Below are 26,893 nucleotides of genomic sequence, written 5' to 3' on the forward strand. Positions count from 1 at the left end.
TTTTATTTAGGGAAATTCTACTCCAACTGTATACTTCATTATACATATATAATGCGCTGTTATGTTTCTTTTATACTAAAAATATTTTTAAAACATCCAGATTTTGCTACATTACTCAGTTACATCTGCTGTTTTTGCCACAATGGAGACTTCTTGAGTTGTCTGCGATTCTGACCTTCCTTGTTCTTTTGCATTTAGACAACTTATCTTTAGCACCTACACCACTGCATTTTAATTTGAATTTATTTTTCTTTCATCTGGGACTGCAACCTCTGTCTCACAGCTTTCCGCTACAGTGAGGTTCAGGGCATGAGAATGTTCTATCACAAGCTGCTGGAAGCTTTCAGTAAGTTGGATTTTGAATGAACAGAATTCCTTAGTTCTTGCATGCTGAGGCTGCCTTCCTGTCTCTTCAGAAAGTATGTTTATATCTGTTGGTGCATTCCAAACTAACATGCTCCTGTTTCACTGTTGTTCACGTGTCAAGTTCTTGTTTCCTAAGAATGCTCCTTCAATTTACACTTCAGATCATTTCCTCCAAATGTATAGCTGATGATTGCATTGTTCCCAGTGTCCAAGCGAACACCACCACCTTTTTACTCCTCTCTGTCCTTCACAAAGAAGCTACACTGTTCTATAGTAATATATATTAATTATCCTACTGATTCTCTGCTATATCAGTTCATAACAGGCTGATTGTACTGTCTGTACTGACTATATGAATAGATACAGGAGAGGCTCAGTGATGTTTGCTTGGACACTTGGTCTGGAGTCTCTAATACAGTGGCAGATAAAAGTACTGAAATTTCTGGGTAATTTTTAAAGGGGATAAGAATGTAGACAGTTATCATGGTGAGGGCCTAATAAACACAATAACCTAGAAAGATTAAGAAAACAAAGCTTCTAATGAGCAACTAGTAGAATTATCTACCATCACTAGTGATAGTGAAGGATTTTGGCTACTCAGGTATCTTTTGATGAAAGGAATACAGCAAAATAAAACCATCAGATTCCAAATTAACAGACTTCAGCTGTGAAAATTAATGTGTAATATTTCACATGAGGTAAGTCTAAGAAAAGACTAAAGGAAAATGGGTATCACCTTAAATACAGTATACTATTATACTAACTACACACTCCTCCAATGCAGAGAATATACAGTGTAGAAAGCAACAGCCCAAATAAATCATAAGTTTTTGTTTGACCTCAAATATAACAAGTAAGCACAAAGAAAGCAGAAGCTAGGTCAAATGGCAACAGATGAGTAGAAGAGAATCATATGAAACACGGAAAAACTCAGACAAATCCAGAACACTTGGAGCAATCAAAAGAAAAGAAACCACTGATTAATTAGACAGAATTTAGTGGCTGTGTCTATACCGGTATATAAAATGAGCCAGCGACAATTCTGTAGCCCCAAGAGTATGTGGTGCCACACATCACATATCCATATAGCTAAACTCTCTTTCCTCCAAAACAGTATGGCCTTGTCCCACACTGCCTGTAGGGAACAGTAACTGGTCCATGCTTCTTCCCAAACGCTCCTGTGCACCACCTGGAAGAGTGCTGATTTGAACAGCCTAAAACTGGACCAGGAGTGTGCTAACTGTTAAATAATATGGACAGATGCATACTAGTGCTTGAGCTTGTGCCTTGACCGTATTTTGTTTACTACAGTAAATATTGCCAGTGAGTCCTTTTCACATTTTACTGTAGAATGTATTTATTTTCCTTAGGGGGATCCTCACACGCCTTACCTATCCTTTCCCTCCAGGGACCATTTTAGTACAACAAATTTATCTTCCTAGGTTTAACCGCTGTTTAAAGCCTTTGACTAGGAATGAATCTTCCTCAACTTATTAACAGCACAAGGTCTTGGTTTTCTTATACGTCAAGGTTATCAGCTTTTCCAAGCATAAGACATGAAATGGGATGTCACTGAAGAGGGACAATTTGGAAAATGTGAAATATCTCTCTGGTACAATAAGAGAAGTAAGAGAAAGACCAAGAGAATTTTAGTTCTCTAACAAGTGGAAAGGCCAAAGATTTTAATTAGCTTTCATTAAAGAAGTCAGCCTCAATGAGCTGCTGAATGCTGTTAATACCAAAAGGGAGAGCTAATGGTATCTGTTTAATTCTGAAGGAGAGAAATAGAACAATATAATCAAACTACTACCTATAAACATCACGAAGGGAACAAGCTTTGTTCCCATAACAGCTTTGTCATGAACAAATGATGTCAAACCAGTTTGATGTCTTTCTCTGAGAGGACAACAGGCCTTGTAGACAGAGAAACAGTAAATATTAGATTTCTTGATTTTAATAAAGCTTTCAATGCTGTATCACATGCCATTCTCATAAGCTAGCAGGGAAACATGGTCAAGATTAATTTATGTTAGGATGAAGACAAAACTAGTTGGAAAATCAAACCAGAGGTAGTTATCAATGGTTCAGCATCAAAAGTCTGTATCAAGTGGAGTTCTATATGCATCTGTCCTGTATCCAGTACTATTGAGGATTTTTTTTAACATGCTTAAACATCGACTTACAAAGTAAACAAATGAAAGAAAATTGGTGTGGTGGACCTGCAGTGGTAGATAATCCAAAATAGCCTTTAAAAATTGAAATCATGTTATGAAAAAATAAGAGACAACATAACAAGAAAGGATGGAAACTCAAGAATTTAGGTAGGAAAAAATAGCCACACAGCAATAGCGTGGAGAACAACTAAATACTAATTCTGCAAAAATAAAAGGAACCATAGACTACAGCAGATCACAAGCTGAGCGAGAGTTAAGCCTGTTGAATACCATTTGGTGTGTTTCACTTCAAGTATCTGAATATGAAATTTATTTGCACATTGAAACCATGCTTTGTGTGCGAAAGAAAGACTTTCTGTTTTGCCGTGTGTTTCAGTTATTCTTTGCAGATAAACATTTCATCTGAGTTAGACATACAGTTACTTCCTGGTTTACTAGGAAAAACTCATTTGTGAGAAGGGCAAGTATTATGTTGGATATAAAGAGGAGTATAGTTTGTAAGATGTGTATTTTTCTTTCTACTCTTCAGCAGTGTTAATGAATAAACTGAAGTACTTCATTCATTTTTGGAGTGTTTTACTTCAAGAAGAGGTAGAACAATTTCAGAGAATCTAGGAGAAAGCAGCAAGCTTTGTCAGAAATCCAGAGAAATCTATGACAAGGGAAAAACTTGAGATCTTTGATCTTGAGAAGATAAGATAGGAGGATGAGAGTAGAGGGATATAATAACAATTTTCAAATACTTAAGAGCCGCTGTGAAAAGGAACAGGTTAATCTGTTCTCTGTCTGTGGTGCACAGAGCAAACAGTAATAGTTCCAAATCACAAAATAGGTTATTTAGGTGAGAGATTAGGAAGACTTTCATGTAAGAGTTTAGGAGAGGTTATGGAGAAGGCAGATTTTTTTTTAAGATTTGTAGATTTCTTGGCAGATTGTGGAAATCAATCACTGAATCCTTAAGAGTAGGTTAGAAGAATGTCTTTCAGGAATGAGAAAGCACTTTAGTATTGGAGATAGAGCAGATGCTGTCTTAAGGCTGTTCCTGACCCTATTTTGCAGTGATTCTTACAGTAAAGTTCCAAATTCAACAGCAGCACTGGGATAAGACCTTTCTATTTTTCAAAATTTGAAGGTATATAATGTTTTCATTCGGTCTTCATTTCCCTACATTAAATTGCACTTTCTTTAGTCATCCTTCATAGATTGTTCCTGATTTTTCCCTGCTTATTTCAAGTCACGGAGCATTGCCTCTCTTTTTTTTTGACACAATTGACTGTGGAGCAAGACTGTGAACTGAATCAAGCAACTAACAAACTCTTATTTTGTGGAAGATCTGATCAAATTTGCAAGTTTTTTTCAGGTGGACCAGCTCCTTGATCAGTTCACAATAGATCCTACAAAATAAATAAGCTGACGTTACTAAAGAGGCGTCAGAGGGGAAGAAACAAACAGATGTAGGTTGTGATGAAAGGTATTAAAATGAGCACTGTCAACATGAAAATGTACATGGATCTGTGGGGTCAGGGTCATACCCCCATCCTCCCAAGCCATTTAAAAAATTCTGTCTATATGTTTCCATATACTAGTTATCAAGCATCTGTCATTGCTATTCTGAGAAGGTATAGGTTAAATTTTTATCCTAAGGATGTTGCAAACATCAATACCTTTGAGCCACACAATAACAATGGGATTGAAATTCCAGCTGTGGGCAACTCTGGAGAATTAGCTGCTAGTATTTTTTTAATAGAATAGAATAGAATAGAATATTTCAGTTGGAAAGGACCTATAACAATCATCTAGTCCAACTGCGTGACCACTTCAGGGCTGACCAAAAGTTAAAACATATTGTTAAGGGCATTGTCCAAATGCCTCTGAAACACTGACAGGCTTGGGGCATCGACCACCTCTCTAGGAAGCCTGTTCCAGTATCTGACCACCCTCTCGGTAAAGAAATGCTTCCTAATGTCCAGTCTAAATCTCCCCTGGCGCAGCTTTGAGCTGTTCCCACATATCCTGTCACTGGATCCCAGGGAGAAGAGACCAGCACCTCCCTCTCCACGTCCCCTCCTCAGGAAGCTGTAGAGAGCAATGAGGTCGCCCCTCAGCCTCCTTTTCCCCAAACTAGACAAGCCCAGAGTCCTCAGCCGCTCCTCGCAGGACATTCCTTCCCGCCCTTTCACCAGCTTTGTTGCCCTCCTCTGGACACATTGAAGGACCTTCACGTCCTTCTTAAATTGTGGGGCCCAGAACTGCACGCAGCACTCAAGGTGAGGCCACTCCAGCGCTGAATACAGCAGGACAATCACCTCTTCTGACGGGCTGGTCATGCTGTGTTTGATGCACCCCGGGATGCGGTTTGCCCTCTTGGCTGCCAGGGCACGCTGCTGACTCATACTGAGCCTGCTGGCGACCAGCACCCCCAGATCCCTTTCTGCAGGGCTGCTCTCCAGCCACTCCTCTCCCAGTTTATCCTTGTGCCTGGCATTACTCCGTCCCAGGTGCAGAATCCAGCATTTGGACTTGTTAAATTTCATCCCATTAATCATAGCCAAATGCTCCAATCTATCTAAATTTCTCTGTCTTTATAAAGAAATGCATCTCTGCTTCCTAATTGCTTCAGCAGCAGTTTAGTTCAACTGTCCTTCCTCTGGATGAGAATAATTTTTTATGTTTGAAAAAAATAGAAAGAACATATTTATATACACATCTTAAGTGTCACAATATTGTTACAAGTAATCTTCACTTTGTTAAAATACCAACCAAGAAATGGTCATCTGTGTAAGATAAACTACACTTATCTGCTAACAGTAACTGATGTATATGGGGTATGGGGGAAAGAAAAACAACCTATACTTACTGAATATAAAGCATGTTTTTATAACAGAAATATAATCTTCATTCAGATATTTGAGATAAAACACTCCAAACAGGATTGAAGAGATTGGCCATTTTTACCATTTCCAAGCTACAACCTGTAAAGACAATGCGGATATATAACATACATCAAGCGTGGTCTATCATATTGAAGTTTTAGTTGGCATGAAACTAGGCCTAGTAAAACAGAACTGTACTACCTTATATTGATAGTAGATAAGGAAATAACATACTTGGAGAGATTGACTAGATTTGTATCTTATTCCTTCATATTCTGAGTGACATGAGTTGTTAAGTGTGATTCACATCTTGTATTATACTTATGGCATATTATTATTGTAATTAAATAAACATTTTGTAATAAAAGAAATTGATGGATCACATTTTTAAACCTTGCTCACAGATGCTGCAATATTTCTATGTTTTTAATCCCAAAGTACTGTGGTACGATCAGCTACTTTTTGCAGTTCTGATTAATAATTAGACAATATTTCTCCTCTTACAGTCACTTTCAGTAGCAGATTAATTTGTTCAGTTATATTCATTAAAGAATTTCAGAAATACACATAACTCCTAAATGTAGCAAATTGCTTTGTTTTAAAATGGCAAATTTTGTTAATTCCAACTTTCTTTTTCATTAAGTTATAGCCAAACATAGAGCTGTAGATGATGTTTGAGAGCCAGAACTGGTGATAGAAAGAAGTGCTAGAAGAACTGAATCTGTAGAAATTAACCAAAGGGGAAAATCATACAAAGTACAATGAACAGAAGAGTCCTAAAAAGCAGTGGGATAAGAGTAGAGAGTTGAGTATGAGAACAGAGGTAAAAACCCCATATTGCCAAAGAAGGAGATATCAGAGCAGAATAATCAGACAAGAAACGGTCAGAAATTAGAAATTTCACCATAAGAGAATATTGCATAAGTATACTGCAAAACGAGACTTGACACCAGCAAAGGTATTTAGGTGGAATAGGGGAAGTCATCATTGGAACTGGCCAGTAAAGGATAGCAAACATGAAGACTGCAAGCATCATCCTGAGCTCAAGTTAACATTGGCCATGCAGAGAAATGGGGCCTGTTAACTCAAACTCAATGTCACACTAATGTCACTACACTACTTTTTGCTCATGTGTGGTCCATCCACTTTCTAGCTCAGCATCTAGTATTGTAGACATGCCCTCTGCTTGGCTATCTGACTGTATGAAAGAAAACTACTTTCATGATACTGTTTCTCTTCTGCACTTGGGTTCCACGCTGTTTTTCTTCTTCACTTGGGTTCTTTAACAAAAAAAGGCCATCTGCCCAAGTGGCTTAGCAGCATCTTCTTTGAAATCACTTAAAACTGTTTTTCTTTACAAAAGTGAGGATTTTGGCAGCTCATCTCTTTAAAGAAAGGAAAAGTGCATCTCTGTAATTTCATTTCCCTGCTAAAGCTTTTCAGAAAGGATTCTCAGTTACATACAGCTATATACCTTATCTTAGAGGTTAACTCTTTTCTTTTACAGCTTTGAAGTTTCATGTCGTAAAACCTAGTTTTCCTTATAGGTATTTTCTATAATAGTTTTGTGGAAAGATATTGTACAGTTGCATGACTCAGTATAAAGCACTGGACAAGTGTAGGATATAAATACTGTGTCCTGAATATACAGTAGTACATACAGGTTTTCCAATGGCATGGAAGTAGACTTGCACGGACAAATGTACTATGGATTCCTCCAGTAACTGGCCTTAGGCAACTAGTCGACCCAGTAGTTGCTGCTGGATCCCCTGGTCTCCCAGTTGCCTCACACACTGACACACACATGCAAACGGATCTCTTCACTAAGCTGGTCCAAACTTATGATCTTACTGGTAGCTAACTCTGGTAGACTCCATGGTTTCCCCATGAGCTGGTTTGAACCTTCTGGCCTCTCCAGTAGCCAACTCTTAGAGTCCTATGGTCTCTCCAGTATCCGGCCCAGACTTACGGACACTCCGGTACTTGAGTCCCAAACCTTTTATCATACAGTAAAACTGTGCAGTAAAATTTCCTGTAAACTATGTGAAATGACTTGAAGCAGAAAATTAAGGAAATCTGCATTATAGTAAAATGCACCAAAAAGTGCTATTGTCCACAGAAGTGCAATGAGTTCCACTTGCAATGTTCTGAACATTTTTGGTTACCTTAGACTGTATACAAAAGAGAACAGGTATCATGTGTCTTTATTTTTGCACCATATTTTCTAGTATTTCTTTGAATTTCAGTACTCTTTAGCCTTGCTTTTTCCAAGATCTAATTTTTTTTTCTCTATGTTTACTCAGTATTCAGATTGTTTCACTCAAAATTCTATCCAGGACATGTTTGGGGTTTTTTTGTTCAATGATGGCTGTATTGGTATGCAGAAGTTGTAAACTACTTAATACTGATCAAAGCAAGAAGGTGAAAATTGGGTCACTTTTAATAACCTTGTTAATAACAAGGTTTGTTATTAAGTAAACAAGGATTACGTGAGAAAACAAGGATATATAAAAGATAAATATGTGCAAGGATCGCTTAATAAAATAGAACCCCACAATCAGGAATTTGCCATAGACATAGGTAGTACCAGCAATGTGCTACTAACATACATCAGTGTGCGTGCGTTCTTTGAAATTAATCCCAATGTGGGACACAAACATACAGTTACACAAAAACAAGCAGAGCATCTCAGACCCCACACAATATACTGTCAAAGTATGGCAAGGGAGTATTATAGCCAAGTGCTACCAGTATTTGTATGAGAGCTCCCACCAATTTTTCTCCTTGCAGAAAGTTGAAGGACCAGACAGGCTATTAGTTTCTTTTCACGTTTAGACAGAAGCATTCTTTCATAACTGCAACTAAAGAAAGTTGGCAGTTTCTTAAAGGAACAATGTGAAGGGCACCCACACAAATTACTCTCGAGCAAAAGAAAGAGAGGCAGTTCAATAAAAGACCAGTTTGGCTAAATCATGAGTTCTTCAATGACTGAAGAACCTGAAGATTGATCTGAGAAAGAGAGTCACATAAAAGCTGGAAACTAGGTCAGATTACGAAGACTAAATGGAAAATTAATAGCATATGCATGTAGAGGTCAAATCCAACGTATCAAGGTGCAGAATGATATACAACTAGTCTTTATTTTCTCTGCTTCATTGTCTAAAAAGGCAATGCTATTTCACGAAATTATTTCTATTAACATAGAACTTATTTTTAAAAGTTGGCTTTTTTTCTTGAAAACTGCATGGGATGCAGTAGCAGTATACAATAATTCTCAGCTAGTACGTGTCAAAGAAAGTGAAAATGTGAGACTAAGATCCTCAGGGAGAAAATTGTTCTTCTTGGGTTTTTTTAAGTATTTTCTGGTTAGTATGATCTGATGTGTTTCACAAATACATATTTTTATCATAATAAAAATTATAAACTACTAAACAGAATCCATATAGAACAAAGGTTCTACATGGAACCTTCTAAATCATTCTAAATGATTGACTGAAAAACAGTATATTAAGTAGTCACTTTAGACAGCCTGTGCAGGAAATAAAAAAACAGTGAGCAGAATTTATGGGAGAAAATACAACTTTTATCAAAATCTCCCATAGACATTCTACATTCCTGTTAGAAAAAAAAATATTGTATTTTTAAAAGCATATACAGAAGAGAGGAGAAGGACCAGTGAAAAATCTGTATGTATTTGTACGTTTTTTAAATATCTAGAACAAAGTACTTTCTAGTACTTTGCTTGAGAGATACTGCAATCTAGTCTATTAGCAGGAAAATTAACTAGTAACAAGGATATTTTCCAAAGCATTATTTCTGCGAGGCATTTTAAATAGATGGCTCCAGAGAATGAATTCATATATTTAATCCACAAACAAAGAATGAGAGCAGTTCTATATAGATAAAAATGCAGTTTTCCTGCGAATTGCTCTTCATTTGCATATTACACTTGTAAAGCCAGACTTACAAATTGACATAGGCATGTAAATACTTTCCTATGCCGATCAATCAGGTACACTGATATGTAGACTATCTATCTAAGTATTGGGTGCAATAATTTAAGATAAACAATTGCAACCGTAATTGTCTGCATCAGATGCCTTAAAATCATAGTAAAAGGCCGGCTTTTTCAAGAACAGTGGGAACAACTGTCTTCAACATTGCTTGGAAACATAGAACCTCTATTACTAGATGTCCTTGAGAACAGGTTAGAGAAGTATTTTTTATAAATGACTTTGGTACACTTGATTATACCTTAGAACTGAAGAGTGGTTTAAAGGGACCTCAGAATATCAACTGTGCCGTGTGCTTAATTGTGTAAAATCGAAAACTTTACCCCATTCCACAGGTTGGCTTTTTGCTTTAAAAAGCAAGAAACAAACTGAGCATTCTCTAAAAGCTTGGTAGCTCCTAATTTCCTCGCACAAGGTGATTTGGCCTATGCTTTAGATCTTCCATTTCAAAAGCATTTCCTGTCTCTTGTATATATGGGTAAGAGGAGAAGGCAGCCAATGTTGTACATCAATAACTTCATTTAATCATCTCTCTGCTAATGTGTGCATATGTCCAATACTGCACATCCGTTGTAAAGGGTGCTGAGAACAGAATGTGTTGCAGTCTTTCAAAAATATGTAAGACTATGAACATAAAGCTGTGGTTTGTATCAAAGGAGCAAACCTATCACAAAACCACATTCATATCTTTGTCTCCATTTAATTATCTGTGCATATCAGCAAACTAATAATAACAAAGGGTTTTGCTAAGAAACCAGTATTTTAATTCTCTACAACTAAAGCACCTTCTGCAGCAGATAAGCTTTGCACAAGGAATCTCACTTATCTTTGTAAGACAGCTTCTGATTGCACAATAATGAAAGATAATGTAGAACTGGAAAAGCAACAAACCTGCCATAGACAGGCATTGAAGAGTGAAACTTGAGATGCCAAACTATATTTGAAAATGAGACTGTGTCCCTACATAATTAGAATTTGTTTTCCTCTGCCATTTTGACATAGATAGGATGAAAATCTCTTCTCTTGTCTGTGCAACAGACCTGTTGAAATAGAGATCAGGCTATTAGACTGTTAGCTTTACCATCCTGAAGTGAGAAGCTATAAAAAGAGTTTTAAAACAAGAAACAAGAAACATTCTCAAGAAAAGAACCATTACTAAAAAAATCTTATTTTGTAACAATAAACTACAATTCTAGAAACCTAAAGTTTCTGCGTAATGATAAGACACTGTTTTGAACTATTACCATAGGAATTCCATAAAGTTTGTGTGTATATTCTATCAGGTATTGAGCACCTAAACCCTCTTCAGGTCATCTGAGTTGGTCTTATATGCTGCCACTTACTGTCCGTGAGCACCTGGGAATTATTTTTCTAGCTCCTCATGGAGCTAGAAATGGAATACTGTCAGCTGGATTCTTGCCTAAACTAGGACATTAGCTCCTGAAGCTCATCTAAATCCCGATAGGGAGTGTGGCCATCTACTCTCCATCATCCTAATGCGTAGATGCTTACCTTCTGCACCAGAAGTTCCCTCAGCACGTAGCTGTGCACACCCAAACATGTTTAGGAGAGTTTATTCTGCAGAGGTGACTTTTTCTTCTGTTAGGAACATCTAATATCTATAGCTCAAGTGGCATTGGTAGACACTGTAGCGTTCTTGCCCCTATTTCCAGAGCTAGTTTTACTTTCTGACCATCTAGTGGTGGTCTAATGTAAATACTTCCATCAGTGACCTGGATGATGACACATCAGCATTAGCAAATTTACAAAAGGTAGTAAATTAGGGGGAGAGGTCAGGCTGAGAGGAGAAGTGGCAGAGTTTCAACCCAGAGGATACTTAATAAACTCGAGGAGTGGGCTAAAAGAAGGCTTGTGTAGTTCTGCATCTAAGATGCAGTAACCTCATGCATCAGTACAGGCTGGGAACCAGCTGGCAGAGTAGCAGCCCTGTTGAATAGGACCTGGGATTTATAATGGATGCTAGGTTGAATATGAGCCAACAGTGCACTCTTGCTGTGAAACAGGCAGCCGTACATTGTGCTATCTTAGGGGCAGGGTAACTGCATCTGTACTGCTGTGTTCTGCAGTACAAGAGAAATGTCAACAAACTGGAGCAGAGGGCCCCAAGGATAGTTAGTGGATTGGAGTGTGTGATGCACAGGGAGAGGCTGAGGGAAGAGGGTTTGTTTAGCCTGAAGAAGAAAAGGTTAATGGAGGATCTAGTTATGTTCTTCAAATACCTAAAAGGCCAGACTCTTCTAAAAAGTGTATAGTGGGAGAAGGCAGTGGTCAGAAGTTGTAACAAGGGAGATTTGGATTGAACATAAGGAAAAAATACTCAGAGAGAGTGGTTAAACACTGGATTGGTTTAGCTAAAGAGGCTGTTGAAACCTCCATCTTTGCAATTCTTAAAGACACCTCTCTCTGTTGACTCATGAGAAATTAGGGACTTAGCCTCCATCATTCCTCTCCTAAGGTCAGAAGGTTGATTTTAGATTTTATTTGTTAGAGAAGCAGTACCTCAAATGGGTGCTTAAATTGAGCAGAGCATGTCTGGCGTTAGGGGAGTATAGCAATAATTTGATTTGAAGAAATTGCTTTTGCTGCCTTTACACTTTATTGTCTGTGCACTATATTTTCTGTAATTTTGTGATGGTAGTTCCTTACTCTTTGCTAGGAATACTTCCGTGAGAAACAGCATGAGCAGACAAAATTAGCATTATTTTTTCTATTTGCTTCTAAAAGAGAGTGATTCATAAATAATCTTACAAGGCTTTGTATTTTTAATGATTTTGCCCAGAATTTTTTAAGTACTTATGGAGGCTTTTTCAAATATGTAATTCTATTGAAAAAGCCATTTATTGTTATGCACAAAGACCAAGGCATGTACAATCAATAAAAATTCTTATTTTAGATTAAAGAAAACAATAAAATATAAAAAACAGCTGCTGTCCCTGCAGATAGGCAGTCTTCCTGGGATATTAAAGCTCAAGTACCAAGAAAACAAACATAATTCATATCCAAGTTCTACTTGTCAGAGTGCTTTGAGTGCACATTATATTGTTTATTTGCCATGTATTTTATTTTTTATTTTGCTTTCCATGGAAGTTTTTCTGATTAGTGTATTGTGTCCCACAAATGGCTTGAGCAAATTATGTGAAGTTACTGTTTTTCCAGTCTCCGGAGTCTGCCTCTTCAGGTCATATCATTGTAAAGTTCCATGTGGTAATTCCTTCTTTTCAATCTGTGATTTGTAACAAATTGTCACAGCCATTTTCATTGCTAGTTTTCTGCTGTGTGGCTGTCTTTGTCTCTTTGCAGAATTTAGTTCTTCGTACGAATATGCAGAAAAAAGCTCAAAATGGAAGCAGGGATACCCCACTAATGAAACATTCTTCCAGTTTTGAACTACCACAATAGAACAGCATCAGTTAAAAACATGAATTAGGCATTGTAACTATTTGTTTCTTGTTAACGAACTATCACATACAAAACTCGATTGAATGTTAGGAAGAAAAGTTAGTAATTACTAATGAGAGAGACAATTATCATCATTATGGACAAGTTGTTTTTTCTTGCAATTATGCCCATCACTCAGTGCACAAAGAAGGGGAAAAAAGAAAAAAAAAAACCACCAAAACACAACAGAGAAAAGGATAGCTAAGTAAAGATTAATTATTAGTAATTATGTCAGTATGAAACTGATCAGCTAGAATGCTTTTAGTATGCTGATGGTGCTTATGTGATTTCCTCTAACTAAAAAGTATGATTCTGGTCAAAATGTGAATCAGCCACCCTAGATAATCCTGAATAACAATTAAATTATTTTCATTGAAAATAATTAAGTGGAAAAATGGATAGCCTTGATAGGAGGGAACTATTTCCAAATTTCCTATTTGGGATCCAGCTATTTTTTTCAGTGGTTTCTGAAAGATCAGGTAGTTAATGATGGCAGAGACCTCTTCCTTCAGGTTCACTGCATGGAAGAGATTTGAGAATGTCCACATGTGGGAGGAAAGGATGCATCATACCTCCTGTTGTCATTTCTTGATTTAAACTCTGCTAAGTACTCTTAGATGAACAGTCATACTGGGTCAGATGAAAGGTCTACCGGGTTCACTATCTCTTCTCCAACCATGGCCAATAAATGTTACTTGGGAAAGAGAATAATCTCAAGCAAACATATATTTCTGTTTTATAAAGTAGCACATTAATCATTCAAGGTAAGGCAAAATATAGCAGTTTTCTTGTTAAGATAAAGAATACTTAATAGGCAATGAAATACTGCTCACCTACCACATTTTTCTACACAGTGATTACTCAGATGTTAAGTAAGACAGCATGTGGTGGGTTGACCCCGGCTGGATGCCACGTGCCCACCAAAGCCGCTCTATCACTCCCCTCCTCAGCTGGACAGGGGAGAGAAAATAAAACGAAAGGCTTGTGGATCGAGATAAGGACAGGGAGGTCACTCAGCAATTACTGTCACGGGCAAAACAGACTCAACTTGGGGAAAAAAAATTAATTTCATTTATTGCCAGTCAAATCAGAGTAGGATAATGAGAAATAAAACCAAATCTTAAAAACACCTTCCCCCCACCCCTCCCTTCTTCCTGGGCTTAACTTCAGTCCCGAGTTCTCTACATCGTTCCCCCCAACAGCGCTGGGGGACAGGGAATGGGGGTTTGGGTCAGTTCATCACACACTGTCTCTGCCTCTCCTTCCTCCTCAGGGGGAGGACTCACACTCTTCCCCTGCTCCAGCGTGGGGTCCCTCCCACGGGAGACAGTCCTCCACGAACTTCTCCAATGTGAGTCCTTCCCACGGGCTACAGTTCTTCATGAACCGCTCCAGCGTGAGTCCCTTCCACGGGGTGCAGTCCTTCAGGAACAGACTGCTCCAGCGTGGGTCCCCCGCGGGGTCACAAGTCCTGCCAGCAAACCTGCTCCAGCCTGGGCTCCTCTCTCCACGGGTCCACAGGTCCTGCCAGGAGCCTGCTCCAGCGCGGGCTTCCCACGGAGTCACAGCCTCCTTCGGGCATCCACCTGCTCCGGCGTGGGGTCCTCCACGGGCTGGAGGTGGATATCTGCTCCACCGTGGACCTCCATGGGCTGCAGGGGGACAGCCTGCCTCACCATGGTCTTCACCACGGGCTGCAGGGGAATCTCTGCTCCGGCGCCTGGAGCACCTCCTCCCCCTCCTTCTTCACTGACCTTGGTGTCTGCAGAGTTGTTTCTCTCACATCTTCTCACTCCTCTCTCTGGCTGTAGGTTGTTGCGCAGGGTTTTTTTTTCCCCTTCTTAAATACATTATCCCAACGGCGCTACCGCCATTGCTGATGGGCTCAGCCTTGGCCAGCAGCAGGTCCGTCCTGGAGCCAGCTGGCATTGGTTCTATTGGACACAGGGGAAGCTTCCAGCATCTTCTCACAGAAGCCACCCCTGTAGCCCCCCCACTACCAAAACCTTGCCACACAAACCCAATGCACAGCAGTATGATTCTTAATGATCATATAACATGATTTTGAATAGCAATATATTTTTTGGAAATGAGCATTGTTTTCTATTTCATAATGGATTTAATACACTTATTGGAAATAAGTCTTAAGGGAGAGTTTTCTTCTAATATAGATACATCTCATAATATGATGTATTATATCATAGTATATGATATAGATTATGTGACTTGGAAAACTCCTAATATAAAAAGGCAAAGATTTTTCAACTTTGTTGGATAGCACAGCTGTCAGGCCCGGAAGTTAGAGCAGAGATCTGAGGTTATTCTGGACCAAGGAACATGAATATATTCAGGCACACTTCAGAAGAGATCTTTGAGGAGCCATTCTGCTGCAGTCAGGGTTGAATTTAAACATCACTCAGGAAGCACTGCTCTTGGCCATAGGGCTTACACTGATGGCCATCAGTAGAATGGCATGGAGAACTACATTAGGCCAAGTTCGTAACTGAACAGATTACAGAGTCAGAAGACATCTCATCATCATTACATAGTTCCACCTCCTACACATTACATACTTTGTTGATTTCACATACATCTCCTCATGTACCTCAACAATTTCTGATTGATTTAGCTCAAGACAGAGTTCTAACACTTTTGCACTTGAAGAGGCTAAAAAGTAAGAACATAAGGAAAGCAATACATAAAATACACTTTTACAGCTAGTGCTCATAAGATAATAATGTAAGTTAGAAATTAAGCATTATTTGTATTTAGTGTCTTTTAAAAAGCTGTATCTACTCTACAATAATGGATGGGACCATTTCTTAGAATATTTTAAGAGACTGAATCAATTTAAGAGGGATTGTAAATAACTAGGAGCCAAGTCCTTTGAAAGCCTGTTTTTATTACCACCTCTTTTTCTATTTGTCTTTCCAGACAACATGAGATTCTGTTGGACATACTATGTTAATTAGATGTAGAGTTTTGTGGAAATGCATTCTGGTTTAGAAATCTAAGTAGACTTTTTGTAACAGTAAAAATATCCAAGAATAAATTACTTATTGTATGATAGTGTAACTTTAGTTATAGATCAAAGATAGGAAAACAGTTAAACTCTGAAAGGGTTGGCTGGTCTGTCACTTACTACCAGTACAGAGAGACCATGTTATTGTGTAAATGCTACTTTGTGTTCATGGCATCATTGTTTATTGGTGAGATGTTATATTGTTAATCCAGTATTTGTATATGTGCATCTCACATCAACCAAGCTGTTGCGATACAGAAATATTTTTGTGTATAATTTAAGCAAAAAAAATTCAGTCAGGATGAATATAATCTTTATTTCATGAATGTTCCCATGAGAAGAAAACATATTTCTAGACAATAGATAGTTTACTGTTTTTCCCTTTTGCTGCATGATTAAATTGGAGGGAGAGGTTTTTGACAGAGAAATATTAGAATAATGAATTGAAATACAGATAGTGGATGTGATCCCCATTCCTTCCACCATGTTACAATTCTGTTTTAATACTAACCATAATTAAACTATGTGCCAACTGCGAGAGAATGAGATATGCAGGAAAGGCATCCATGAAAGCTATGGGTTTGTTACAAGTCCACAGTTAAAAGATATAGGAACAGTGCAGGAATTTCTTTAGGAGGTAGCCAAGTGATCAAGCATGGCTTAATGAAGTAGGAAGCTGCCATATTGTACAATGAACCCATCCAAGAAAAAAGAACATGCTGTATATGTACAGCTGTAGCGGGTTGACCCTGGCTAGATGCCAGGTACCCACCAAAGCTGCTCTATCACTCCCCCTCCTCAACTGGACAGGGAGAGAAAATAAAACGAAAGGCTCGTGGGCTGAGATAAGGACAGGGAGATCACTCACTAATTACCGTCACAGGCAAAACAGACTCGACTTGGGGAAAAATTAGTTTAATTTATTGCTAGTCAAATTAGAGCAGGATAATGAGAAATAAAACCAAATCTTAAAACACCTTCCCCCCACCCCTCCCTTCTTCCCAGGCTTAACTTTACTCGTGATTTTCTCTACCTCCTCCCCCTTCGAGCGGCGCAGGGGGACGGGGAATGGGGGTTTGGGTCAGTTCATCACACGTTGTTTCTGCCGCTCGTTCCTCCTCAGGGGGCGAAGGACTCACACTCTTCCCCTGCTCCAGCGTGGGGTCCCTCCCACGGGAGACAGTCCTTCACGAACTTCTCCAATGTGAGTCCTTCCCACGGGCTACAGTTCTTCACGAACTGCTCCAGCGTGGGTCCCATCCACGGGGTGCAGTCCTTCAGGAACAGACTGCTCCAGCGTGGGTCCCCCGCGGGGTCACAAGTCCTGCCAGCAAACCTGCTCCAGCCTGGGCTCCTCTCTCCACGGGTCCGCAGGTCCTGCCAGGAGCCTGCTCCAGCGCGGGCTTCCCACGGGGTCACAGCATCCTTCGGGCATCCACCTGCTCCGGCGTGGGGTCCTCCACGGGCTGGAGGTGGAGATCTGCTCCACCATGGACCTCCATGGGCTGCAGGGGGACAGCCTGCCTCACCATGGTCTTCACCACGGGCTGCAGGGGAATCTCTGCTCCGGCGCCTGGAGCACCTCCTCCCCCTCCTTCTTCACTGACCTTGGTGTCTGCGGAGTTGTTTCTCTCACATCTTCTCACTCCGCTCTCTCTGGCTGCAGCTGCAACTCCCCTGTAACTTCTTTTGCCTTTCTTAAATATGTTATCACAGAGGCGCTACCACTGTTGCTGATGGGCTCGGCCTTGGCCAGAGGCAGGTCTGTCTTGGAACCCGCTGGCATTAACTTTATTGGACATAGGGGAAGCTTCTAGCAGCTTCTCACAGAAGCCACCCCTGTAGCCCCCCCGCTACCAAAACCTTGCCACGCAAACCCAATACAACAGCTGAATTTGAATTTACAGGGGTTTATAGGGCAAGTGATACAAGGCTGAATTAGATAATGTTACACTTAATATTCAGTCTGTATTAAAAAATATTTCAAAGTATTTTGTATGTATATCGGACATCATGAGACAAAGATGATTCCTGAAGAACAGCTTTCAGTCATGACAGGCATATTTCTTATGGTTATGTAAATACCAAAGATGTGCTTATCACTTCAAAACAAAAATAAACATATGGAAACAACTTCTGTAAAACTAGAAGATCTGGTTAATTCATTTGTTCATTAAATCATTCAAGCCTTATAAGATTTTCAGTTTTCTTCAGCATGCTTAGAGCTAGTTAGGTCTTCGCCTTGTACCTCACTTAGTAGGAGCCCGGTTTTCTCTAGAGTTGCACTGGCTGCAGGCATGAGCAAGTGTGGTAGATGGAATACTTTGTCACTAGTTAAAGGACAACTTTCACACAAGATAAGAAGTGACCTCACTTCTGGCAGAAGTCCTGCCTGCTACAGTCACATGGCAGGCTTACCCCGGAAAAGTGTCAGGACCCTCAGGACCAGGCAGTCCTCCCTTCCTTTGCTCATGTCAGCTGCCACTGTGCCACCGTCAGTCACACCCGTGCGATCTCCGGACTCCCCGTGACTGCCTGGCTCCTGAAGCCGTGCCTGCTTGCCAGTGTGGTCCACGCACAGAGAGGTCCCACTGACTGAGATCCCATTGTGTGACCATCCGCTGTGTGTTAATACTAAGATCATCAGCATGTCTGAGGGTAAAAAAGACTGGGGATTTCTGTGGCAAATGGCAGCCTCACATATCCCAAGAACAGGAGTGCAAGAATAAGGTACCCTAAGTGCAGACTGTCGTGGAGGTCTGGGGAATGGTTACAGTGGCACAAGGCCCTGGCTGTTAAAGTGATTGTGGGTTTGTTTGAGAGGTGCAAAGGATATGTGGAAAAGACCCACAAATGTAGTGGCTTGAAATGTGGTATGTGTTAAGAACAGATCTTGAAAATAAAGCAGCATCAGTGCTTTTTGTCCATGATCAAAAATCCAGAAACGGGGAAGGGCTGTATTTTTGATGACATGGAGTGTATGCAGAATGTCCTGGACTTGCTGGCCTTGGGGTACTTCTGGGAAAACAAGAAGGCATGGCTTGAGCTGCCAGCCCATCACAGGCCATTCTCAGATAGCATAGGCTACAGCTCTGTCAAAATTGTAGCCACCATGGGCTAAGGATATCCTGGTCCTAGGGGTCCTTGCTGTACTTCTGGGGTGAACCTGCTGTGTGACGAGGAAAGGGGCAGGACTTTTGAGGCACATGGGTGATGTGAGAGTGAGTGAGCAGCCATGCAACCTGCCATGTCTTCTCTCATATGACAAATGTCCCGTAAGTACATTTTGTCTGTCTCTGAAGAGACTCACATCAGAGGGTTTTGGCTGCTGCTTCTTCAGAGGAGATCATGGTAAGGAAAGTAGGCAGCAGCAAAAGAAAATATCGTTCTCTCTGTAGTTCTATGAATTCTTATTCCTATTTTATTTCTTATATTCTTTCCTCTACATTTAAAAACAGAGAATAAAGTTAGGTCCTTGCTCTCTTAATTTACTAAACCTTCCTTTCCATAAATGATCTGTTGATGTTAAGGACTGCTGTTTGGAATTTAACAGCTTATTTTAACAGATTCCAAGCCTACAAACTTTTCTAAATAAATCAGTCTCTGTAAATGAAATTATTATGCTTCTAGACCAGCCACAGAGGTATCTTTCTCTGCTGACTATAGGGGCAGCTTGAGATCCTGACCTAAACCAGATTTCTAAAGTGGATACACCAGTTACATGACATAGGATGAGTCAAGCTGATAATCTGTTTCAGAGACTTGCAAAGCTCTATTCTAGAAGTAGCTATGGTTTTTTTTACCCTGTTGAAAGTCTGCTCCAATTTTTCATACTCCGATTGTCACTATCCTTTTCAGATTTTATTTGTGTTCTGTTTCTACCTGTTGTTTTTGCTCCAGCATTGTTCCTTAGCCTAAACAGCTACTGGACTTTTCCAGTGCTTACTCTCTTTTGTATTTATAGACATGCATTACCTTTATAGGGACATGTAAGCGCCTGTTCCATTTTCTGCCTCAGCCTTTACTTTGCCACATTAAACCGGCAAAGTTCTGTCAGTCACTTTTTAATAGATAGGCTTTAGAGCCTTTGCCTCATCTTGGTGACCTTTATTTTCTCCTGTCCTAACTTGAAAGAATCTTTCTTGCACATGGGTGACCCGTGTTCTGTGCATATGAGATCTTACTACTACCTTAAAATATTCTCCTTAATCCAGTGCTCCTAGGATCACAGTTGTCTTTTCTTGGCATTATTCCACCAGAGGCTGAGTGTGCTTGTACAGGCTTGCCTGACTGGCCTGAATATTGCTAGTAGTGAAGCCACAGGCACACAGTGCTCATTAAAAGCTGAAAAAAACGAACTCAAAATCCTGGGGAAATATTTAAGAACTGTCTCACAGTACACTGCCTGCTGCCACAGTTACCAAGGTTGCATTATGTCAGCTAGCTATAAACTGGATAGCACAGGTATAAATGTCTAAAGTTATCCTTGTTACAGATCTCAATGACAGTTCTTAACTCTTATCCCTCATCTTGTCTTTCACTAAATCATTAGTGATTTAGGTTTTGTTCTCTTTTTCCCATCAACCAGATTCCAGTGGTATAAAGCCTGTTTTGGTTAAGGGAAAAATGTACATGCAGACCTTAACATTATATGCTCCTCTTACAGAAATTAAGATAGTGATGGTGTGGACAGTACTTCTTGATTCACCTTCATTTTGAGAATCTCTTGCCTGGGCAGGATCTTATCTCTCTTTTCCCCAGCTCCTTGTTTTGATCTACCTGTGTTTAGCAGAGGCAAGCAGATGCAGAAATACAACAACCAGCCACAGCCTGCTACATCTTTTCTGGCTGGTGAAATACCTGTTAGGTTCTACCTTCTGTTCCTTTTCTCATTTCTGAGGCGATAGCATCTTTTCAAGCACATGTTCCCTATTTACCAGGAGCAGTTTCATCCCTTTCAACACAGAGAGTCACTGGTGGATTTTGCTCAGAGCTGGCTGAACACTGTGAGCATGTGATCAATTTGAGGGCATAGTTTTATGATACAATCAACTGAGTCTTTCCTGCCAGCTATGCATTCTGTTCCCCTATTGCCAGCATTTGTTTGACCTCAGAGTGAGCCTGTTCAGAAATTTACAATAGGAGGGAAAAAAAGGAATTGTCTTCCACCAGTTTAGCTCCCTAAACTATCTTAACATGGAGTCAAATGGGTAACACAGCACACATGATGGATGGAAGGAAGCAATACAGGTGGAGGTGCAGAGTGAAACTGTTCCTCTCAGCAGCAGCTGGCAGTTAGCGTAGCCCAAACCATACTGAAGAAACACACCTGAAGTTTTATAATCTGTGTGGATAGGTCACAAGGTATGTGTTCCTTACTTGACAATGTTTGCCTGTCTTGCCAAGACACTGTTCACGTGATGATTAGTGATTGTTTGAAATAATCTGCAGAATGTCCATTTGGTCACAAGATGTGAATAATTCTGACCTTGATTGGAGAGACTTGACTCTAATAACAACTTAACATCTACACCACAGAAATCTCGCTTCAGTATGAAAAAGAATGTTCTTGCTCAATCTTCTTGCTTAAAAGAATTTTCACTACACATGCATGCGTTTTATTTTCCATTCAGTTCACTGGCATGAATACAGAGAAGATAAAAATGTGATTCAATGAAAGCATTAATAAGAATGTGTAAAAATGTTTTCAGTTAAGCAGAGGTGGATGACTAGTAAATAATTGAGTATGTCAGTAAAATTCAAAGCCCTGTTGCGTAATCTGAAACTCTTGTCAAATCACAGAAAAAAGCTAACAAAATTACAAAAAAACCTTTTTTTCTTCTGTTTAGTCAGCTTTTTGATGTAAACCCAACACCTTTCATTCTGTTGTAAAAAGAATTTATTTTTTCTGCTATTCTAGAATATAAAACATGGACTACTGGTGCACAAAGAGTATTATGGATGCAATTTATGTTGAAGGGGTATTAGTTTTCCCTTAAAAAAAAAATCCTAGGCAATAAGCATTTAAAAGGAGACACAACAACCTGTAGAGTATGTAGCTGATGCTTGAAAATATTCTTCTGCTGATGCATTCCTGTGCTCCAGAGTACACCTCTCACCTTTAAAGCTGTCACACTCCAAACATTGCTTGCACTGAAGAGAATTACTGCTTTGCCTCGAGCAAGGAACATAAGTGTTGCAAAACTGACTCCTCCTCTAATGGGGAGAGCATGTACAAGTAGACAGAGTTGTATTTCTCCTAGAGCTGCCAGGCTGAATATTTTGCAGGCAGAGCTGTAAACCTTACAGGCTTTTTCTTTGTTTATCTTTCTACTTTTGGGTCTTTTTCCCCCCTTTCTTTCTGGATTTTTTTTTAATATATGTGAAACTCTTTCAAATGCTGGATTGTCACGTCCTTGTTCAGGAAGCATTCATGAATTGACATGGGTCAACATACTTTTCGTTACCAGGCAAAAGTAAGTACTGCAGTTAAAACTGTTCCTACTGTATGTTTACCTGATTATAAAGGGTTCTGTGTTTTTGTATAAAGGACAGAATAGACTATAGTTCTATTGGCAGAAATTAAAAACTTACCAAAAAAGTAAGATCAGTTCAACTTAATATGGTATGCTAAATATTGTATGGCTCACATTCTGAAAAAAAACCCATTTTTACTTGTCAGTCAGTGGTCTCTCTTTTAAAATACTGAAATAAGCCAGACACAGAGATGCCACTCCTTCTATACGTTTTTTTAAAATGACATTCAGGATTGTGTTTATTTTTTTAAAGCATTTTTAATGCACTTGGTAGTACTAATCTCATTATATTACTGCTTTATATAATTTATGTTCACTAAATATACCTTATTTATGTCATTCATTAATGAAAATATGCTGGTTGAGGAAATAAACCTCCTGGAGCTCCCATAACTGCTGTCATATCTTCCACTATCTAATGTTCCCTAGCTATTATTTTATTCTTCCTGTGTTACCCTCTCCTACATTTGCTTATACATTCACTAGTTACCAGATCCTGTTGTGTGTTATTGTCTTCAGAATTCTTTGGTATTGGCATAGACTGGCAGTCGAAGGCTGAAGGGAAACAGAGATATGAGAGAAGGGAAGGAAAAGCTGGTAACTGAGCTGGCGAGGAGTAAAGAAAACGGTGTGATTTGATCCCGAGAGCATCTTTTTAGCCAATTTTCCCTGTGTTCTATTGAAACACTGTCCCGTCATCATCTGTAATATTTTCACTATTCCAACAGTCACCTGGGAATTCATTAATAGTCTGGGAATGAATACAGTTTCCTTTGCTATGAGTTCCCTCTAGAGAGCGCAGCAGCCTGCAAGACGGTGTATGGGTTCTGTGTCCGTATTACCAGCATAAGCTTTCTGCTGCAGAAATGCTATGCTGCAGCTATCAGTCTTTTCTTCTGAGAGCTGGCTTGCTCTTACCGAGCTGAACTAGGCACTCCCTTCCCCAAGGCAGGCAGATGGATTGCCCAGGCAGTGAACAACTTTAAGCAACAAGTAATGCTTGAATGTCTGCATAATGAATGCAGCCACTTACCATATGCACTTTTTGTGGCACCAAGTATCTATAGAAAGTCTGTGGCGAGTGTGCACGTTGGTCTTCTGTGATGAAGTACAGCCTAGTTAAAGTCTGACACGAGGATTAACATAGACCCTCATTTGGCATGGAGCTTGCAGATCTTGAAGGAAAACAAAATCTAGAGAAATGCAATTAGTATAAAGGCAACGAGGAGCAAAAACTGATAGGTAATCCTAGCATTTTTTGTGTTATTAAAATTGAACTGGAAATCTTCCAGACTAAATTTTCTTGTGAAAGATGTGATGCTTTGACAGGGCAGTGTTTTCCAGTGGGCTGAGCTCAGAAGGATAGTTCAGGTCTCAGAATTTTCATCTTTATTTTTGAGAAGGGCTTTATATGTTTTTAAGGTATTTCCATTGGATTGTCATCTTTTTTTGTTGCCCAGCTAAAGATGGTTTTTAAATGTGTCGAGTTTTCATGGCTCCAGCTGAATTTGCTACACCCGTAGCAAATGAAGCTCTGCTATCAGAAACAGGGTGCTCAGGAACAAAGGTGGCTTTCGAAAGCTCTGGCCTTCATTTAGAGATTGTGGAAATTTGACTGTTACACATTCCTTACTGCAGTGAAGCAAATGGAGTGCAGCCACTTCCTTCAAGCTGCATCAGGATTTCAGTCCAAACTTCTAGTCTCCCAGGCTTGTACTCTTCACCAGAATTAGACACAGGTTAATTACAGACTCATAAAACAATACAAATATTTCATTCCTACTACCTCTTGGTTTTGTCTTGTTTGAAGCTAATATTCTAGTACTTCCAGACACTCAAATTTACAAACTTTAAGTTGTTTTCTATATATTTATGTACCTGCACATACATATAAACATCTCAATACACTTTTTATCCTTCAGGCAGGATTTTGTTAGGGTTTTGTCCTAAACTCTTGCTATGCAATACCCTTCTTTCAAAGATCTACTCCACCCTGAAAACCTTAGTTTTCTGTGGCTTCAGCTTCAGTGCCACTTTTGGTTCCCATTTATTCCTTCAGTACAGCTGCCTTTCAGAGAGGTTGTAGGACTTCACAAGGTAGGATCAAAGGGCAACTCAGCCTGTACCATAAGTTATTGGTTGTACTAATTAATTGGACTAATCTAATGCTCTAATAACCTCACTCACAAAGACTTTCTCATTGACCTTTTCCTGACTGGTCCCCTACACTTTTGGGAGGATGCCTTCATTCCCTGGTTTGGTCTCCATTCTTGTTTAGCTCTGATTGCTGTCGCATTTCCCCTCAGCATGGCTCTGAGTTAGAAATCTCCTGTCACATGAGTCTGTGCTTATTCCTGCTGCATGGGCAGCTAGGCTAAACTCAGTTCATTTGAGGCTGATCTTAACCCTTTTAAAGAACTGGCTCATGTTATTTTAGTATCTTTTATTGATTGGTCAGCTGTAGCTGTCCCTATTCTGCAATCCTCCCCCCACCCCAAGTTATCAGCGTGGAGCAATTTAATTAAACATTATGAAATCAAGGATTCAGATTTTTTTTATGAGCTAAATAGTGAGAGAAGCAAGGTTTCTCACTTTCTTGTCCTTCCTCCTTCCTAGCTTTTTTATTACTTGGCCTTACTGAAGAGGTCATGACCTCGGTCTGAGAGAATAGTATCTCACAGTTCTGGTAGACACCGGTTGGTAATGGTTCTTAGAAGCTTCCTGAATAAGTACACTCATGTGTCCACATATTGTACCTGCGGAGAATGAATGAGGTGCCTGTGAGGTGTTCTGGTGCCGTTGGATGAACTCCACAACACACTCTGTGGGGCAGCTTGAACCTGGACTGCTCCTTAACACAGGAACAATTATTGCCCTACCTGCAGCATTTACCCGCCAAGTGCAGCTGTGGCTCTGCCTGGTGACCTTTCCTCTGCTGGATATACCCCCATCCCTTGCAGCAGCGTATGACCAGCCAAGCAGAGGAATCTGGTTAGACTCCTTTTAGGATGGGCTGACATAATGCACCAAAAAGGAGCTAGAGGATTATTTTACATTTCTAAGAGACCACTAGATTTTTTTTTCTTTGTCTTTTGAAGAGCTAAGGGCACTCTGCTTTATTTTTATTGTTTTCTCTTCCTGCCCCACTCTAGGTTGCTGAATTAAGAAAGTGAAAGAATGAACATTTTAAATAAATGTTAAAAATACAATTTTCTAAAATATCTCTGCTGTTCAGGATTGCACTTAGGTGAGTCCTGTCGCCTTTGTATATAGGTTAGATTATCATTATGATCCCTCTAGCTTTACAGTTAATGATCTCTGAAGAGATCTCATTCAGCACATTTGTTACATCTGATATAATTAGTTTTCCTTGTCTTGAGGAATTTTCTGATCTCCTGATTTTCAACCCCCTGACACCCTGAGGTAACCAGAGTTTTTTAGCATGGCAAATCTCTTAGCACATTCATTGTTCCCTCAGGGTGAAGTCATTCCATATTAATAGTACTTTTAAATTGTCATATTTCCACTTCTGGTGAACATGTGATACACAACATTCCCTGTGAGCAAGTATGTACTGGTTCATAAAAACAGTCAATAAACTTGGCACTGATAATGTCTGAAAACTTTCAGAGCTCTAACTGGAGTAAGCAGAAGCAATTATTATATAAAAATGGAAGTTTTATAATTTAGGACAGAATAATCTGTTTGATGAATAGCATGTTTTGGATGCTTCTGTATGGTGTGACCCTTCTTCCTTGGAGGAAACAAAAGGTGGCCTTTGGAAAACTAAAGATGACTTGTAGCCAAATCTATATCTGCTCACAGCTTGACCCAAAAATTGGATTGCTGCTGTTGCTACTTCTTCACCCCTAAACATTAGCTGGGAAATCATGAGAATTCAAGGAAGCCAATCCAAAGAGAATAGGCTTTTCCTTTAAAAGATTGATTTTACTTGATTGTGATGCAAAGAGAAAATAAAAAACAGTACACTTCAGTTATGATAGGGCAAAGTCATGTGCTATGGTGATATGAAAGGTAGGTAGATCATGATCGTGTGAATACAGAATAAAAATAGCAAAAATCTCAAAAAAAAAGGTACATACTTAAGAGTAAAGACTAGTTTTAAAAACATTAATAGAGAAATTACCTATTAAGATGAAAGTTTTAACTAAACTACCAGGTTTAATTAAACTACTAAACTACCAGGTTCAATGACAAGGTTTGGACATCTGAAGGCAGGATCTTCGTATGGCCCCTTTCTTTGAAGTAATAACATAAAGTATCTTTGTCTGTATGAGGTAATTGGCTATGATCATACCACTTTGTCTTAATATAAGGAAGATAAAAAATAGTTTGCTGGCTATTTGACATTTAAGATATTTCTTCTAATCTTCTCTCCAGGAAAAGCCCAACCTCATGTGTCTTGTATCATCGCTATACCCCAGTCATC

Source organism: Gymnogyps californianus, chromosome Z, assembly GCF_018139145.2.
Source record: "Gymnogyps californianus isolate 813 chromosome Z, ASM1813914v2, whole genome shotgun sequence".
Taxonomy (NCBI): Eukaryota; Metazoa; Chordata; class Aves; order Accipitriformes; family Cathartidae; genus Gymnogyps; species Gymnogyps californianus.